Here is a 17,564-nt window from a genome sequence, read left to right on the forward strand (position 1 = left end):
TCACGTAAGTGTTAATATGCAAGTCACAGTTAAACTCACGAATTTGGTATTGGAAATCCCATAACATTGAGGAAGTATTGAGATCGGGAATTATTAGTACATTACGATACGAGTGCGGAATTTCCTATTCGCACGTGTATCTTATGACGTTTTTCACTACATGTTTTGTTATGTTTCGAACTGACAAGAAATGATCTACTTTGCGAACTAGTGCGTAGGAAAAGCACCATAATTATCTACTAAAAAAATATTACCTATTAGTTGTTTTTGTTACGATGCACCTACACTAGACCGCTTTATTCTGCAGCAACACTTTTTATTACAACGATAATATTAGGTAACTTACCTAGTTATTTTCTGTGTTGCCATTCCTCCACTATTACAAACAGGTTTTCATAACAGTAGGTAAATATATAATTACTATTTATTAGTTTAACACTACATAAAAAAATGGGATAGCAAACTATGCCTATGCAACCTTTTACTACACCGACCGGTTAAATGATATTTAGCAATATTTATTGTTTTAATAATTCATTTACCTTCTCGCAGTTTTTTTTTACCTATTGTTTTTTTTTCTAAGAAGTCTTACTTTTTTTAGGTACTTACAAAAATGTCAAGCTTCACAGCTCACAGCCGGCCAACTGCGCTTTGCGGTTGCGACTGTATTCCTGCCCGTTGCTGTCTCTTCGTATATCATTAAACTGTGAATCCAACTAAAACGTTCGTATCACGCTGATGTACAGTCAACAACACAGATGTGAGTACAGCCAAATTGCCAAAAGTTACACACCTTAACACTTTCGAAACCGGGCTCTACGCGGCGCTACGACATTTTCGCTACATACGGGGAAACCCATGTAATCGGCTACGCTTCTACGAGCGGTGTGCCCGACAGTCGGGTTCTTGGTAGCGAAAGTGTTAATGTGCAGGCAATAAACTTCTGTATACATACTTTTGGTACTTTGGCCAGTGGCGGCTAACTCCGCGATTCTATCGCCGCGCTACAAGTACATGCTGGCGGCCGCGAGTTCGCGGCCTAATCAGGGGTGGCGCGCGTTCTCACGGAATGCACGTTCGCACTTTCTATTGTTACATTACGTAGCGAGTTTTTTTCAAGGTTCATATACGATGTCCACATGTGGAATGGCTAATAATGCTTAGTTAAATAGATATCATGAATAAAATAGGACAATCTTACACTGATCTTATTGATTAAGTCCAACGGAAAAGTTCAATAAGGCTTGTGATGTGAGGCTGTAACAAAAATATATAAATACGGTATTTATACCTAGAAAGTACCCAAGACTTGAATATATAGTATAACTATTTATCTGAGAATTAATGCGTTTTAAACCATAGGCATTATCCTCAGACGCTGCGCACGTGCGGCTCGTTTCTTTGTTAGAATTTTGTAGGCATTTAAAAAGGCGGCATTTCGTGAACATCAAAGCAGTGGGCCTTCGGTACTTGTACTATTACATATTCTGTGCTTTGGCTGTATTCACAGCTGTGTTGTTGACTGTACCCGACCGGCTGTAGCTACTGCCGGCATTGTCGAAATGACAATCGTTAGGGCTTTAACACACTTACGATTTGCGGGCGATTTGAAATCGAAGCGAACGCGCAGCGAGTCCGCAGCGTGTTCGCCGCGATATCCAATGCGACAGTTTGAATTTTCCGGCAGTGCCATTATTGTTGCTTGTCCATCTGCCCACATTCGTAGGTAATAAACTACTACAAATATCGAGAAACTGAAATGGATAGAAATTAATTTTGCTGACGAATACAGCATGACGTCTCGACTCTAGACGCGGGGAACACGCTGCGCACTCGCGGCGAACTCGCTGCGCGTTCGCTTCGCTCTCATATCGCAATTGTGATAAGACCCTTACGGCCCAGCCACGACATTGGTCTAAGCGCGACAGCGGTGAGCGGCATCCATACGTACGAATGAAAAGTCCCATCGCTGTGTCTCGCTCCAATGTATGGCCGCCGCTCACCGCTGTCGCGCTTAGCCCAATGTCGTGGCTGAGCCGTTACGTGGCTATCGAAACGCAGTCTGGCTCTGTTGCGCTACAGCCGGCTTAGCCGCAATGCGAATCGTTGACGCTAATATATATAGATATATATATATATATATAGTCCTCCTCGCCGTGTCCGGCGACGGTGACTCCTCCAACGGTTATTGATCCGAAGCATGGAACGCTCTGATGTGGCTTGCGAAGCCAAACTTGGTTTTGAAAGTGCGATCACAGGTTGCGCAATGAAGCTGGCCGGCGGGGTTGTAGGTATAGCTATACGAGGGCTTCGGTCGTGTCTTACGGAGATGGCGTTTAGCATCCAGGTCTTCTAAACGTTGCCGCTCGTATTGTTCAACTTTTTTATACACAGTTGCGCGCCATTCAGTTCTACGCAACGCCATCTCCTCCCAGGAGTCACTCGGTATGCCGCAAGTGGTTAGGTGACGCTTGAGGACGTCCTTGTGGCGTAGGTACTGACCCCCCTGTTTCCTCTTTCCGACAGCGAGTTCGGAATAGAAAACCGCTTTGGGTAATCTACTATCGTCCATGAGTACGACGCTAAACGCAGTCTGGCTCTGTTGCGCCTAAATGGATGAGCGATAAAGATATATAGAGGCATTTTCAGAAATTGGAACCCAAAATTTGTGACAGTTCTTAACAAAAATTAACTCGATGTAAGTTTTGTGACGACAATTAAGAATAAAATTTGTCTCAAAACCAGCTTTTTACATGTTATAAATGTAGATTATTGCTTATAGTTTATATAATTAACACAAAGCATCGCCATTCAGCGAGGCAATGCGGCCAGCCTTTTGGGCACGCTGCCTGTTGGTGGCGACTTGCAGGGTGTTTTTGAGTTGTAGGTGTGTGTGTGTGTGTGTGTTTTTTTTAGTATGTACTTTTAGGTTTAGTTTATTGACGATGCATGTTGCGGATTTTCCATTGTCTTACTTTTTGACGAAGCTTGTAGCTAATAACGGATTTTGTATTCAGTTGACGAAGCCTGCGTTGCGGATTTGAGAATATGGTCTCTGAATAAATTATTATTATATTTACTGGCTTAAATTAACACAAAAGCAACATTTTTATTAAAATTTCATGCTTACTTTTATTGTCGTCACAAAACTGACATAGAGTTAATTTTTGTTAACAACTTAGACTAATTTTGGGTCCCAATTTTTGAAAATGCCCATTCTCCTCATTTGGCTACGTACCCAGAACAGCGATATAGACTAGCTAGCTACGATACGCTTACGAAGCATAACGCCTTGCGTGGGCGACGGTCGCGCGATGGTCGCGCGACGGCGATGCGACGCATACAAAATCAAAATTTATCGATTATGAAGTATGAGACGCGACGGCGACGGTCGCGCGACCGTCGCCCACGCAAGACACGGCGTTGCAATCATGGAACTTGCAATGGAGGATTTACCTACAAAGTCTACAAACTTCCCATAAAAATAGGTATAGGCACTTATATAAAAATGTTGGGATCACCATTAAGTAAACACTTTATATTAACAGTCATCATTTTAACCATTGAATAGAGTTTTTATCGATACAAAAACATAAGTAAAATGACGTGCGATTAGATGTACAGTCACCGTCAATAACATCGCACAAATAAAACCTGCAAAAATATCCGACACAATCTTGTTTCTAGAACCACAAAAACGTTTTTGTGGGTCTAGAAACACGCACGCAGCATAGATATCTGGCACGTGCCAGATATCTATGCTGCCTTCTTTTTGTACTCGGAAGGGAGTATCGGAAAATATCTCATAAACTACTTATGAGTATGCTATTGATTTGAAGCTTTATTAAAAAAAATGTCAACCGTTGATACAAAGAGTGAATAACGGTTGACATAACAAACGTTTCTTTTTTATATCTAAATTTTTTTAAACACAATTCTTTTTTAGACCAACATTTGACTTGACTAGGAACACTGTCAATAACAATGTCATTCCCAGTGAATGTGTAACTTTTAGTACCTATGTATAGTTGCTTCAATTGTCGTGAGCAGTCAAATATAATCTAGCCTTTATGGGACATCTTTTGTACGCGCAATCGACTCGTTGTATATTGTAGGTCTCGGCACAGAATATATAATAGTACAAGTACAGAAGGCCCACTGCTTTGATGTTCACGACATGCCGCCTTTCTGGGGACGCTATTGCACAACACCCTGCATTTTATGATTAAGCACTGAGACTTGGCACAGGTTGTTCCTTGGGTGGCCCTGAGTAGATAAAGATCGGGAGGCATTGAGAGCCCCCTTAATTTAGGAGGGAAGAGGGGGAAGGCTGGCGCCGCCGCGCTTCCTTTGAAACCATATTTCTCTAAAACTATACAAAATAGGGCATGCGATATATCATTTTCGGATAAATGAAGGACGAGGAATTCATTTTTGGAACAAAAAAAAAGTATTTTAGAACAAAAATACAAAATAAAATGGGAAAATCTGAAAACGAGTTTTTTTTTTTATACATATTATTGCACATTTTATGAAAACTGTAATGGTTTTTTCTAAATAAAAAATATTATTTAATAGCTACATTTATCTACTTTTAGAAAATGTATAATTTGTTATAGAAATATATTATAGGACCAGTGATAAAAAATAATTTACATCGCCCGATAGGGTGATTTGAATGCTCATTTCAATAAGTTTTGTCAATGATTTCAGGTATAATCACTATTTTTAACACACGAAAGCCGTAATCATTGTAGTTTATGGCTATTTTAGTGATTAATGTACTTAAAATAAAAAAATACAAAATTTTTAAAAAATATTAAAAATGTGATATTTTTTTTTAACATTATCCTATTTTGTTCTTTCTACACAATATATATCTAAAAGCAATAAATATCAATAAAAAGCCACATTTATACAGTTTATAAAAATATATAGTTTGTTATATAAATATATTACGAAACGCGAGATAAAAAATAATGAAAATGAAAATTTTAATGTACATCTTACGTTGCATTATTCGATGAGGTGAGGTAAAGGTACTACCCGCTATGCAGTGGAGTTCGTCTAGTAATACAGAAATATACTTATTCTAATAACGTTTACACATGTAGGTATATCACGACCCAGTACAGAAAATTGTAAAGTCCTATAATATAGTTTATTTTGATTGTAAAATAAAATTGCATGTGACTTATATTGCAAAAAAATGTCTTAATCACGTTCTCCTCTCCTAAAGCAGTTCTGCATGCATAGGCTTGAAGATTTTTTAGTTTACTAGCAGAATTTAGTTACTTCCTTTGGGCCCCCTTAAATCGGTTTTACCCATCCATAAAAGATAAAATAAAAATCGTCATATTCTTCCTTTCAGTATCAATGATAGTTAGTTATTGCGCAATAGTGCCATAAAAAATAAACTAGATTCGTATTAGCATTAAACATTAATGATTTTTGAACTAAGACATTGCTTTTGTACAAAGGAGAACCTCAAAAAATGGTCTGACTAGACGAAAACATGTGTATCGGGGCTAGTACTCAAGGCTCTCAAAAAGTGTAGCTATTTTGAGTTATTCAAATAAAACAACATGAATAGTCTGAATTTAATTATGTATATATCAGAACATCCACTGCATAAGCACATCAGCTCCGAACATTTAATTTAAAAAGTATTTTTTTACGGTTGCACCTTACGCGGCACTGTTTTTTATTACACCTGCATCCGACAATTTCGAGGCATGTTTCTGCAGCAACAGGCAACGTTGCGGGCAAGTAGGCTCCCAAATCCCAATTGTTACAGACTTTCGTCCAGCCACAAGTAGAAAATAATGGCAAATTTTGAATTGGGTTTAGTTGACCCCATACATGGACACCTTGATATACCTATAACCCTTACAAAAATGGTGCAAGGCAGCTTTTGTCGGTGAAATGCTGTTAATTTGGCGGTCTTTTTTGGTTAATAACTATTTTCGGCACTCGTTAACCAAAGTACAGGACGCAGATCTGGAATAATAAATATGTCAAGTAAGAATTATCCATAAATTATGCAAATGATATAGATAACTACTATTTCACAAGATGTATGTATTAGGATCAGATGTATATATCTGACCTATCATATCAATCGATCATTTCATGTAATATAAATAGTTAAATTCAGATTATATAGGAGTATGTTGTTTAATTTGAAGTACTCTAAATAACTACACTTTTTGAGAGCTTTGAGTACCTTTACCTCACCTCATCGAATCATACAAGCTGACCCGTACCGTACATCAAGATCGCCCTGCCACGTCACTTTCATTATTTTTTATCTCGCGTTTCGTAATATATTTATATAACAAACTATATATTTTTATAAACTGTATAAATGTGGCTTTTTATTGATATTTATTGCTTTTAGATATATATTGTGTAGAAAGAACAAAATAGGATAATGTTAAAAAAAATTATCACATTTTTAATATTTTTTAAAATTTTTGTATTTTTTTTTATTTTAAGTACATTAATCACTAAAATAGCCATAAACTACAATGATTACGGCTTTCGTGTGTAAAATAGTGATTATACCTGAAATCATTGACAAAACTTATTGAAATGAGCATTCCTATCACCCTATCGGGCGATGTAAATTATTTTTTATCACTCATCCTATAATATATTTCTATAACAAATTATACATTTTCTAAAACTAGATAAATGTAGCTATTAAATAATATTTTTTATTTAGAAAAAACCATTACAGTTTTCATAAAATGTGCAATAATATGTATAAAAAAAAATCTCGTTTTCAGATTTTCCCATTTTATTTTGTATTTTTGTTCTAAAATACATTTTTTTTGTTCCAAAACTGAATTCCTCGTCCTTCATTTATCCGAAAATGATATATCGCATGCCCTATTTTGTATAGTTTTAGAGAAATATGGTTTCAAAGGAAGCGCGGAGGCGCCAGCCTTCCCCCCTCCTCCCTCCTAAATTAAGGGGGGCTCTCGATGCCTCCCGATCTTTATCTACTCAGGGCCACCCAATGAACAACTGTGCCAAGTCTCAGTGCTTAATCATAAAATGCAGGGTTCCCATACAAGACATAGCAATAGCGTCCCCAGTATTTTTAAATGCCTACAATATTCTTACAAAGAAACGAGCCGCACGTGCGCGGCGTCCGGCGATAGGGTTGCCTATGAATTAAAACGAATTAATACTCAGATAAAATGTTATACTATTCTATTCAGGTCTTGGGTACTTTCTAAGTATATATATAGTGTTTATATATTTTTGTTTAAGTTCCAACATCACAAGCCTTATTGAACCTTTCCGGGGGACTTAAGCAATAGTAGATCTGTGTAAAAATGTCTTATGGTATTTATTTTATTCATGATATTTATTTAACTAAGCTTTATTAGCCATTCCACACGCGGACAACGCATATGAACCCTAAAAAAAACTCGCGACGTAAAGTAACTACAGAAAGTGTGAACGTGCGTTCCGTGAGAATGCGCGCCACCCCTGAGTAGGCCGCGAACTCGCGGCCGCCAGAATGTACTTGTAGCGCGGCAATAGAATCGCAGAGTGAGCCGCCCCTGGTCTCGGTCAATGGATGATGTCTCGTGATAACTATTCTAAAATTGTAAGAGTGCTATGGTTAACCTCTACAAAATTTGGAAGACCAGGGGAATCAGACGTCAAAGATTCTAAAATTACATATACGTAGTGTGAGTTAAGGTAACGTTCTAAATTCGTATGATCTGGGATATATATAATTATTATATAAAGTTCATGATATTAAAATGTCATATATCACATATCTGACTGGCAGACAAACGTTTCTGTTTGATAAAACAATATTTCTTGTATAGTCTTCTAATTCGCTAAGGGCAAATTGCATAGAAAAACAAACTTCGAAAACAAGAAACTAATTTTTACGTTTCAAGATGTACAGTGACCGGCAATAAACTCGCATAGAAAGAAGCATAATAATCTGACACAATTTTATTTAAATAAATAAATATTGGGGACACCTTACACAGATCAACGTAGCCCCAAACTAAGCAAAGCTTGTAATATGGGTGCTAAGCGACGATATACATACTTAAATAGATAAATACATACTTATACAGTGCGTAAACGTAATAAGGGCGATAAATGAAACCAGGCATATAATTCAATATTGTTATCATTTATTAAGAGGTGTTTTTGAGTTACTCTTAATTTTCAGCCCATAATTAATTTTTGAAAAATTTCCCAGCGGCAATATACTGTAAACGTGGTTGCGATGACAATCAATGACAACTGTCAACGAGCGTTAAACGCGAGTGTGTTTGCATTACGTTGCGGGCCGAATTAATTTGTAAGGATAAAAAAAAATTTCAATTTTAAGTAAAAGCTATATAATTCCATTTTTTATGTCCTATACTCACCACCGTTAAGAGGTTCGTCCATATTAGGTTTACACCCTGTATACATAGAAAACATCCATGACTCAGGAACAAATATCTGTGCTCATCACACAAATAAATGCCCACGCAAATAATTTCTGAGTTAAAAGAGATAATATTATTGCAGCCTTCATTTTATACGTTGTTATTGCCGGTGACTGTAGCTAACAAACCTATGAGCTCTTGCCGACAACAAGGGTAAAAAAATAAGCCGTCAGTAATTTGAATATTTTCATCAAATGTTCAGTTTTACCAGGCAAACTATTAGTTTTTTTTTAAAGAAAAATTTCATATTATTCTACATTATAATGTAGATAAATCGATAAGACTGCAAAAACTTGTCAATGTACATATTTATTGGTCTGTTAGATTTTGGCAGGGTCGCCCTGTAAGTACGTAAAGCGTCAATTTATTGCACTTACACCTTACACGTATATTATATTTAACATTATCATTTAAGTTAAAATATGTCGCCGTGTGGAATGATAGTTAATGCAAGATACTATAAAATCATGTAGGTATATATAAATATTGTATTTGCAAGAGTATTGCGTAAGAATTGATAGTGATCTGTAGGTAAGTACAGTAATATTATTATTTTATGTCATAATGATCCATTATTAACTATATTACACAAAATTACAATGTAGAGTGATTTAATACCTATAATCTTTTGGTGTTTGCACATCTGAATGCATTTATCAAGTGTTTGCTTTTGTTTACGTATATTATTGGCCAAGGCCATAAAATAAAATAAACAATACACACATACAGTACACGGAAGTCGCATTGTCTTCTAAAAGTGTTTATTTAACGGTCGTATCAGAATTTTTTTATAAGAAATGACTGTGATACGTATGGTACGATATCTTTCTGCCAGTGTCTATACTAATGTTTCATTTTTACTTAAAGAAACGTCACTTTGACACTGAGATTATGTATCCGACGTATGTCGTAGGTATCTAGAAATTATTTTTTTGACATAAGTATAATTTAATGACGCTGATCATAATACTGAAGTATAAATACATACATAATTAGTAGCTACTGATTCTCGTAACCACGGCTTAGAATTTGTTGTCTAGTTTACGCATCATCGATTGACATCTTCTATTAAATCATGCGTGATTTATATCTATGTATCTCCCTCGCACGCTTAATTATTGTATTCGTGCGCACTGATTGAAAAAATGACACATTTGAAACTATCATTTAGATGGTATTTATCAGAATCGCGAAAAGTGCTTACTTCCGCCGGTAACATAAAATGATCTTCTAAAATCTGTCATTCAGTTTTTTCGCCATTTCATATCCTGTTTGTGCACAATTCACATGTGCGACTAATGATTATACCTATTATTAAAATAACTGAATAGCTTCCATAGAAAATTAACAATTGTCAACGCGTATTACAGTAATTTTGTCAATTTTGCACTAAACACACTAATATTTTATTTCATGATAAATATTTGTTCCTGAGTCATAATAATTGAAGATATCCATGGATGTTTTCTTTTCTGTGTAAGTATTCATACGAGTATATTACCGTCCAAAATTTGTAAGTTCCTCTTTTTGGCATATGATAGCGACCATAGAACGTAAACGCACACCACCCTCTCAAGTTATAATAAATAAAACCCCGTAATAAAGTTTGTACTACTTAACACAATACATATTTCGTGGTAACTTATATGTTTAATTTATTTTATTTGCTGTTTCTGTTTTCTTACTTGTGTATTTTGTAGTTATCACGAATAAATAATGATTGATTGAATGATAAGTATCTCAAAAATACATATGTATTAAACTAAAAAAAAACTAAACTATGAACTAATAAATTAAACTATGACTAACCTAAATAAACCCTATAAATAACCTAACTAAAATAAATCCCTATAAATAAAAAATAGAACCTAAGTCGGAGCCGGCCGGTAGGGTGCCCAGAAGGCTGGGGGCATTGCCGCGTTGAACAGCAATGCCGATGCGCTGGGCACTTGGGCAGCCATCTGGTCACCCGACGCGTCTATTAGGCGTTTGGCCAGCTCTGTGAAAATGCCGTGCGCGCCCTGACCCCACGGCCCAAACGTCTCTATACCAAACGATTCAAACATGTAGCCTTTAACTATAATCTAACACATGTTACGTTTTTGTAAATATTCTTTAATGAATATTTTACGATATTGATTGATCACGCTAGCAGTTTTACATATTGTGACATTTATATTTTAAAACTAGTGGCTGTGGTAGTCTGTCATTTCTGTTCAAATGACATTGTTGACAAGTTGAAAATCTTGCAAAAATAAAAACCAAAAAAATATTTTTATGAGAACTCTATGAAGAAATAATCAAACCAAAACATTTTTAGGGTTTTAATATAGCTTCGATGAGTTACATACATAATTGTGTCATGACTGCTGTGGTAAGAAAAGTGTAGTCAGCGTTAAAACAAAAAAAAAAAAACTCTTCTTGCAAAAACGTAAAGAGTACGTAGCCAATGTATACAGATTCCTAACCATTGTTGTATTGCAAAATAAAGAATGCCAGCGACATTTTTTCTATTGCTACATGCTTAATGTTTTGAAGTGGACACTTATGTTGTTTTCATTCTTGTCATAAAGAATTAAGTATTGCAATACATCAATATGACATTTCAGCACCTTTAGTTGGATGCACAGGAGCTCAAAACGGAGAACAAAGCAGTCAAGAAAATAAGATGTATTTAAGAAGTGAAACCTTCCATTTGGGGGGTATTTTTATGGTCAGAAATGTATAAATTTAGTATTTAAGTAATTTTTAGTGGCATTATTCAAGTCGGTCAATATAAATCTAATGAAAATAACTGTGAATCATTCAGAACTCTTACATAGAAAACACGCAGAACTTAGACACAAATAGCTGTGCTCATCACACGAAAAAATACCCTAACCGGGATTCGAACACAGGACCGCCAGCTTAGCAGACAGTGTCACTACAAACTTTTTCAGACAATAATCACACTAACTTGCTTTAAAAATTTAGTCATACAAGTTTTAAAGAGTTTGTAAACGTTCTACAAGTTCTGGAACTTTCACAATACGAGTATGTAATAATTTATAAACATTACCTGCACTTATTTCAAGATTATCGTCCACTCACAACCACTTGTCTGCCCGTTATCACTCGCAGTGCACCTGTTGTCAACGTCTGAATACAATCGATTAACTACTTGACCGCGCGTTGAGCAATTTCCTATCGCGACCGTATCTTGTAGGCGACAAGGCGACTCGAAAGGCTCTTTGTTAAGCAAGATGCGAAATTGTGGGATAACCTTAAGGATACACTGAGAGAAATTTGCATTGTGAATTTAACAAGTTCGACTTGTTGCGGTTTATCCGTTTGAATCAGCCAAACGTATGTTTAAAACAATATGTGTCAGGTTGTTTTTATAAAATCGACTTGTTGATTCAAATATACGAGTATTGCCGATTCAAATGACAAGTAGCTTGTTGTTTGAACCAAAGAGCACGTAGGCGCTATTTTAACCAAAAAACTTGTTGAACGAACATGAAAACTGGTTGTATTTTCTCTCAGTGTATATACATACGAGTACATACGATATGGCCGTGATTAATAATCGGTAAAGGAAGCCTCGGGCCATTTACATACAGGGAAGACGCGCAGCCACCTATGTCTCTGACCTGTCGGCCCAGATGACCAAATTTTGGGAGACAGGAGCTACCGTCTGAAGCGGACTCCATCAAAAATGGGAATGAGTTCGATCTCACCCTATAAACCAACACTGTTGAAAACACTTTTTTTTATGGGATAGGAGGCAAACGAGCAGACAGGTCGCCTGATGGTAAGCGATCACCGCCGCCCATGGACACCCGAAACACCAGAGGTGTTGGAGGTGCGTTGCCGGCCTTTAAGATGGGTGTACGCTCTTTTCTTGAAGATTTGAAGGTCGCAAAACCTTACCGCCAATCTGACGGCAGCACACGCCTGTTGCTCGGAGAGGTAGGCAGAGATCACGGATTTCCATTTGCTACGATCCTGACAAATCACTTTCGCTTTAGGTACGCCGTACTTCTGCCCTGTTTCTTTTTGCAATATTTCCCCAATTTGGTAGGGGGAAAATTGCTTAGGCCTTCCACTTTCAACTGAACCTTCCACTCTCTTTTCATACACTTTCTTCGTTAATATCCTCTCATCCGTCCTCTCTACATGCCCGAACCATCTCAATCTTTGTCACTACATCTACATCCACTCTGCACTTAGGATACATTTAATTTTAAAAAAAACGGCCCGGAACTGTAACGCTGTAATGGTAGATGTCGCTAAGATTTCTGTAAGAGCATGGTAGATATAGGAATTTTTTCTGTTTATGAATGAGGCTTCTTTCTCGGCTCAGATGGCAGCTATCCAGAAGCTGTGTGTTCAAGTCTTAAGCAAGGCAGTATTTCTTTACATTTTTAGTTTGATAGCATTGTTTAGTGACGTTTCTGCTTCTTGAAAATGAACAAAGAGAAATGTTTAAACTTACTTTTGATATCAACGCAAATTGAAGCGATTAAACGATGTCAGACAAAAAATGCCAAGTAAAAGTAAATGCATCCATCGCAGCGTTTATTAATTTTAAACCTGTTAGTCTCTGATGCTTGACAAAATTCCCATTTTTGTAAAATTAGAGACAAATAATTTAATTAACGTTTAGTCATAGTGCGCTAACTGACATGCCGATATTTTCCCGAAACCTGGAACTGTTGGCAATGTTGGTCCTTTTAAAAACTTAGTTTCTTGATTTTTATAATTACAATACATTTACCTATTAAGTAGGTATGTTTATAATATATGGTGCTATTTTCTCATTTTAGTGCGAAACTTCAAAAATGGTTGTCTGTACTCTAAACTGTAAAACAGCAATTCCCGTCAACTTTGTACAATGCCACGTCAGCAAATTTTAATTGATCCTATTTTGTTACCAACATTTAGTAATATAATTCGACTTTCGTAAGATATATACAGGATAATTGTTATAATTAAGAAAATATAGATACTAGAGAACCTTAATGACGAAATAAAACTTAATAAAATCTCAATTCATCAACAAAATCTTGGTAACAAAATAGGAATTAATAAAAACAAATTTAACTTTTCCCTTAATTTTTGTACAAAGTTGACGGGAATTGCTGAAAACATCGTCCTAGGATAATTACACGTGCTATGAGGGAATTCGTAATTCTTGTTGATTTTTTTTTCCTTCAGCCGTGTTTTTTTTAATTAATCGTTCTTTCATATTATTAAATTAAAACGGGACTTAATCGCGTAAAACTTACGTTTTATATTTAACCCGACGTTTCGGACATGACATTACGTCCGTGGTCACGGGTAGACTGGCTGGGAGTTGTATCAACATCTTCTAGCTGTACGAGTTTTTCGAACTACCCGCACTTGATTGTCATCAGTCACTTTTACGCTAGGGTTGCCACTCTGCCTACATACAACACTCACGACATCCGATGGTATGAGACGGGGAGAGACGGGGACGAGAAGTATTCGATACAGACTGTGTACATGCCGTTGTCGAAGGTGGCGGGGCAACTAAGGTCAGCAAAGGATGTTATTCCATATCAGACGCCAGGCGTTTATAAGATTGACTGTAGCTGTGGTAGTTCTTATATTGGAGAAACCAAACGCACCATAGCGGAAAGGGTCAAAGAACATATCGCGGCGGTCAAAAAACGACAAATAAATAAGTCTGCGGTTGCCGAGCATTTGCTAGAGTCAGGACCGAACCACTGGATTGAACTGCATAATCCCAAAGTCCTTTCAACTGAACGTCTTTACTATAGCAGGAAAGTACGTGAAGCGATTGAAATCAGGAAACATCGTAATTTCAATCAAAATGAAGGGCAAGGGATTTCATCTTCGTGGAATCCAGTGATTAGCAAGTGTAAACGTGAGAAAACTTCCCGTCTCATACCATCGGATGTCGTGAGTGTTGTATGTAGGCAGAGTGGCAACCCTAGCGTAAAAGTGACTGATGACAATCAAGTGCGGGTAGTTCGAAAAACTCGTACAGCTAGAAGATGTTGATACAACTCCCAGCCAGTCTACCCGTGACCACGGACGTAATGTCATGTCCGAAACGTCGGGTTAAATATAAAACGTAAGTTTTACGCGATTAAGTCCCGTTTTAATTTAATAATATGAGTGAAGATCGTGTTAGTTTAAATCAATATAATCGTTCTTTGTTTCTTTTCACACTTATACTTTTGCACTTGAATTGTATATTATGATGACTCATATTAATTGTCAAAATTCAGTTATTTACTATTTTTGTGACCGTTCGATAAGTATTCCTAATCGCCATTGATAAATGACGTGACGCTATAAATAAATCATACGCTTAGGTCATAAACAAGCGTACGGTTTGCCTGATTGGATCGTTTTTGAATACGTTATTGTATAGTGTAAACGTCACGGCAAATGTATGTCATTTCATTTTTGGTTCCTGTAAGTTGATATAATTAAGTACAGTACCTACTTAACCGTTTGGAGCACTGTTCAATTTCTCCATAAAATCAATACATCTTTCGTTTCTTTATGCTATGAGCGTCTTTAAATCCATCCTGCTTTAAGGTTATGTATACAAATATATATAATCTGAAAAAGAGTCAACCCAATAGCAGAATGGATGTACCCGAGTTTAAGTTAAGCGACACAATTCATACAGATCATAGATATTTTTATCCATGTAATAAAATGTGGACTATGACATTTTATTACATGGTGCATGGATAAAAATACTTTAAAAGACTTTGGTAATTATATTTCATGGAATAATATTAATAAAATACCTCTAGAAGAAGATTTTTTATTCAATTTATGAATACTGTTTTGACTCCTAATTTTTACAATAGGTAGTCATCAAAAGAACAATAGCAGAAAGATATTTTTCAGAGAGAAACTGTGAACTCTAATCTTAATTTTTTATCCATGGGTCATTCCTTCTCCCTTTGAAAAATAACCATTTTTTTAAACCTTTCATGAATAACTTTTGAAAAACCTATCCGTATTTGTAGTCCTAGTGTGAAAAATTGAAATTGATGGCGAAGAAATTACCAAGAGCACTTACAGAGCAAGGCCAAGAAATTTCTTGTTTCGCAGTAGACTCTTTTATAGAATTTGTCAGTTGCCTGTCTTCCATTGGTATCGGTAGTATATGTCTACCTCAATGCTATACTCATATAAAATTAGGTACTTACAATTCTACATTTCCTTTATCAATTCCCTCTGCCACTAAAATGCGTACGTTTCACTAAGCCGTATCGCTAGCGACTGGAGTTTGGATAACACTTTGAATTGTTGATGTTTCAAACAGGTTTCACGCGGCCATAGTAGAAAAAGAAAAGTAGGTCTTCCAATACAAGATCTAATGAATAGCGATGCTATTAACTTTCATTTTTGGGTTCAATGTGGTTCAATCCAAAATAAAAAGTCTTGACATAAGTATGCATAAACACGGTCAACAAAGTGTATAAGGGGTATTGTCTTTATTCTCATATCTCTTTTTATTTTAGATTTATTTTAAAAATTGAAGGAAGTCTATTTTCTTGTAAAACTTCTGTCTGAAGCTTGTTTGAGTCCCTTGCGTATTATATTTTTTATCTCTTGAGTTTCTCTGGAAAAATTACAATATACTTAACTACTTACCGTAGCTGTACACAAAAATTTGTTACCAGGCAGGCAAGTATGGGCGCGCGATAAATGATAAAACATCTGACCGTCCCTATCGCACTTACAAATAGTAGTAATACGTTGCGTGCCGAATTAATTTGTATGGATAAAAAAAATCAATTTTAAGTAAAAGTATCTAATTACATTTTTTATGTCCTATACTCACCACTGTTAAGAGGTTCTACGTTCGCCCGTATTAGGTTTACACCTTGTATAAGTACCTAACCTAAAAATTTAAAAGGTTAGAGAGTAACTACTTGTCTGTTTTAACTGTGGTCAGGTTAAATGTTGCTGTGGATTACAAGTATTAACATAATTGATACCTATACCGTTACAGATCTGTGGTAGAGTAAGTAAAGATAATTCATACAAAAATATTCAGGTAAAAAAATAACTACAGTGATGCATACAGTTCGTTCCTAATTTCCTATCTACCTACATCAAGTATCTGAGTTTAAATAAACGCTATTATAAACATCAGGTGCCGTAGCCGAATGGCATTTCTCCGACGCGAAACGAAAACGAAACCCCGCGAAAGGTAGTCTGGCTCTGCCACGCCAATACGCAAGAGCAATAGAGATAGATATCTAGGAACGTTTCGTTTCGTGAGCGTTTCGTGAGCGTTTGTGCCGTTCGACTACGTACCCAGAACCTCATGGTCCTCTTAAAAAAAAAAAGAAAATAGGTATGAACGGCTGGAAAGAAAGAATAGCTAGAAACGGAACAATTTTTTTTTTATTATTCTCATACAAAAGTGACTCAATAGCTGCCACATGCAAAACGGTTTATGAAGACGGTGCCGCCCCCATTCATTTTTAATCTTTTTTGTCAAGCTGTACATTCGACTACAAAGAGATGTATCCATTTTTTCACCTTAATACAATGCAATAAGGTGAAAAACCGGCCAAGAGCGTGTCGGGCCACGCTCAGTGTAGGGTTCCGTAGTTTCCCGTATTTTTTTCAAAAACTGTTCAACCTATCAAGTACAAAATAATTTTCCTAGAAAGTCTTTATAAACTTTTGTGATTTTTTTCATATTTTTTAAACTTATGGTTCAAAAGGGGGGGGGGGGGGCATATTTTTTTTTACTTTAGGAGCGATTATTCCCGAAAATATTAACAATATCAAAAAATAGTTTTCGCAAATCCCTATTCAATTTTAAATACCTTTTCAACAATATATCACACGTTAGGTTCAAATAAAAAAAAACACTCCCCATTTCACGTGTTGGGGGGGGTACCCTACTAAAACATTTTTTCCACTTTTTATTTTACCACTTTGTCGGCGTGATCGATATACATATTGGTACCAAGTTTAAGCTTTCTACTTCTAGTGCTAACGGTCACTGAGATTATCTGCAGACGGACGGACGGACGGACAGACATGGCGGAACTATAAGGGTTCCTAGTTGAC

At 36.3% G+C, this 17,564-nt stretch overlaps 1 protein-coding gene across 3 annotated transcripts in view; it reads right to left on the reverse strand.

The window, feature by feature from the left end:
* LOC125226123 (proton-coupled folate transporter-like) overlaps window positions 1-15,738 on the reverse strand; it is a 35,855-nt gene extending 20,117 nt beyond the window's left edge. The window contains exon 1 of one of the 3 annotated variants that reach the window (XM_048129998.1): window positions 15,680-15,738. The gene's annotated coding sequence lies outside the window, so the exon portion shown is untranslated. Of the gene's footprint in view, window positions 1-609; window positions 720-11,535; window positions 11,629-15,679 lie in introns of those variants that run through there. The other 2 variants (XM_048129996.1, XM_048129997.1) reach the window with 2 other exon arrangements.
* Window positions 15,739-17,564: the final 1,826 nt, after the last annotated feature.

This window comes from Leguminivora glycinivorella, chromosome 5 (genome assembly GCF_023078275.1).
Source record: "Leguminivora glycinivorella isolate SPB_JAAS2020 chromosome 5, LegGlyc_1.1, whole genome shotgun sequence".
In the NCBI taxonomy this organism is placed as follows: Eukaryota; Metazoa; Arthropoda; class Insecta; order Lepidoptera; family Tortricidae; genus Leguminivora; species Leguminivora glycinivorella.